The sequence below is a fragment of the Pteropus vampyrus genome, unplaced genomic scaffold, assembly GCF_000151845.1.
Source record: "Pteropus vampyrus isolate Shadow unplaced genomic scaffold, Pvam_2.0 Scaffold77, whole genome shotgun sequence".
In the NCBI taxonomy this organism is placed as follows: Eukaryota; Metazoa; Chordata; class Mammalia; order Chiroptera; family Pteropodidae; genus Pteropus; species Pteropus vampyrus.
This window is the reverse complement of record NW_011888858.1, coordinates 2034398-2037334: the sequence shown is the minus strand read 5'-3', so window position 1 is coordinate 2037334 and position 2937 is coordinate 2034398.

Sequence of the window (2937 nt, the reverse complement as noted above, 5' to 3'; positions counted from 1 at the left end):
CACATAGCCATTAAATTACTGCTGACTCCATTCTCTGTGCCATGCTCCCCATCCCCGTGACCATCTATCAACTACTAATTTTGCTTCTTTAACCCTACATCCCTTTTTTCCAGCCCTCCAACCCCCCTACCCTCTGGCAGTCACCATATTGTCCTCTATATTTGTGAGTCTGTTTTTGATTAGTTTGTTCTTTTTATTAGATTCTGTGTATAAGTGAAATCATATGGTATTTATTGTTCTCTGATTTATTTATTTTGCTTAGCATAATAACCTCTAGGTCCATCATGTCATTGCAAATAGTAAGATTTCATTTTTTATGGCTGAGTAATATTCTATTGTATATATGAACCATAGCTTCCTTAACCAATCGTCTGTTGATGGGCATTTATGTTGCTTTCATACTTCGGCTATTGTGATTAGCACTACCGTGAACATGGGGGTGCATAGGTTTTTATGAATTATTGTTTTGGTTTTCTTTGGATAAATGCCCAAAAGTGCAATTCCTGAGTCAAAAGGTAGGATCCATTTATGATTTTTTGAGAAACCTCCAGACTTTTTTCCACAGTGGCTGTCCCACCAACACTGTATAAGTGTTCTCTTTTCTCCACATCCTCACCAACACTTGTTTTTTGATTTATATGATAGCCATTCTGACAGGTGTGAAGTGATAACTCACTGTGGTTTTAGTTTGCATTTCTCAGACGTTTAGTGACCTTGAGCATCTTTTCATATGTCTATTGGCCATCTGTATTTCCTCTTTGGGGAAATATCTATTCCAGTCTTCTGCCCATTTTTTTAATTGAATTGTTTGGGGTTTTTTGTTGTTTTTGAGTTGCATGAGTTATTTATATTTTTTGGAAATTAACCTCTTATCAGATATCTTCTCCCATTCAGTAGGCTCTCTTTTCGTTTTGTTGATGGTTTCCTTTCCTGTACAAAAACTTTTTAGTTTGATGTAGTCCCATTTCTTTTTTTCTTTTGGTTTCCTTGCTCAAAATGATGTATCTGAAAGGAAATTACTGTTAACAATATCAGAGAGTTTACTGCCTATGTTTTCTTCTGGAAGTTTTATGGTTTTGAGTCTTACATTAAAGTCTTTAATCCATTTTGAGTCTATTTTTGTATATGATGTAAGAAGGTGGTCCAGTTTTCCCAGCACTATTGATTGAAGAGACTGTCTTTTCCCCATTGTATAGTCTTGCCTCCTTTATCATATATTAAGTGAGCGTGTAGGCGTGGATTTATTTCTGGTATCTCTATTCTGTTCCTTTGATCAATGTACCTGTTTTTATGTCAGTACCATGCTGTTCTGATTACTGTAGCCTTGTAGTATAGTTTGATAACAGATAGTACGATATCTCCACTTTTTTCTTCTTTCTCAAGATTGCCATGGCTATTTGGGATCTTTTATGGTTCCATATAAATTTTTGGATTATTCGTTCTAGTTCTCTGAAAAATGCCATTGGTATTTTGATAGGGATTGCATTAAATCTATAGATTGCTTTGGGTATGGTCATTTTAACTATGTTGATTCCTTCTACCCAGGAGCATGGAATATCCTTCCATTTATTTGTATAGTCTTCATTTTCTTTTTTCAATGATTTATAACTTTCTGAGAACAAGTCTTTTATCTCTTTGGTTAATTTTATTCCTAGGTATTTTATTGTTTTTGATGCAACTGTAAATGGGATTGTTTTTTTCTCTTTCTGAAAGTTCATCATTGGTGTATAAAAATGCAACTGACTTCTGAATATTAATTTTGTATCAGGCTATTTTACTGAATTCATTTATCAGTTCTAACAGTTTTTTGGTGGAATCTTTAAGGTTCTCTCTATACAGGATCATGTCATCTGTGAATAATGACAGTTTTATTTCTTTTCTAATTTAGATGCCTTTTATTTCTTTTTCTTGTCTGATTTATGCGGCTAGGACTTCCAATACTATGTTGAATAAATGTGGTGAAAGTGGACATCCTTATCTTATTCCTGATCTTAAGGAAAATGTTTTTCCCCGTTGAGTATGATGTTAGGTATGGGTTTGTCATATATGGCCTTTATTATTTTGAAGTATGTTTCCTATATTCCCCCTTTGCTGAGAGTTTTTATCATAAATGGATGCTGGATTTTGTCAAACACTTTTTCTATATCTCTGGATATGATCATATGATTTTTATCTTTCGATTTGTTAATATGGTATATCACATTGATTTGTGGGTATTGTACCAATCTTGCATCCCAGGAATAAATCTGACTTGATCACGGTGTATGATATTTTTAATGTATTGCTGAATTTGATTTGCTAATATTTTATCAAGGATTTTTGCATCGATGTTCAGAAGGGCTATTGGCCTATAGTCTTCTATTTTTGTCTGGTTGGAATCAGGGTAATGATTCCATTACCCTCGTAAAAAGAATTAGGGAGACTTCTCTCTTGAATTTTTTGGAATAGTTTGAGAAGAATAGGTGTTAATTCTTCTTTGAATGTTTGGTAAAATTCACCTATGAAGACATCTGGTCCAGGACTTTTGTTTTTTGAGAGTCTTTTAATTACTGATTTGATTCAATTGGTGGTAATTGATCAGTTAAGATTTTTTGTTTCTTCTTGACTCAGTCTTGGGAGATCGTATGTTTCTAAGAATGTAAACATTTTTTCCAGATTGTCCAATTTGTTGGCATATAATTGCTCGAAGTATTTGCTTATGATCCTTTGTATTTCTGTGGAGTCTGTAGTTATTTCTCCATTTTCATTTCTGATTTTATTTATTTGGGTCCTCTCTCTTTTTTCTTTATGAGTCTGGTTAAAGGTTTATCAATTTTATTTCTCCTTTCGAAGGACCAGCTCTTAGTTTCATTAATCTTTGCATTGTTTTTCTAGACTCTATTTCATTTATTACTGCTCTGATCATTATTATTTCCTTCCTTCTACTCACTTTGGGCT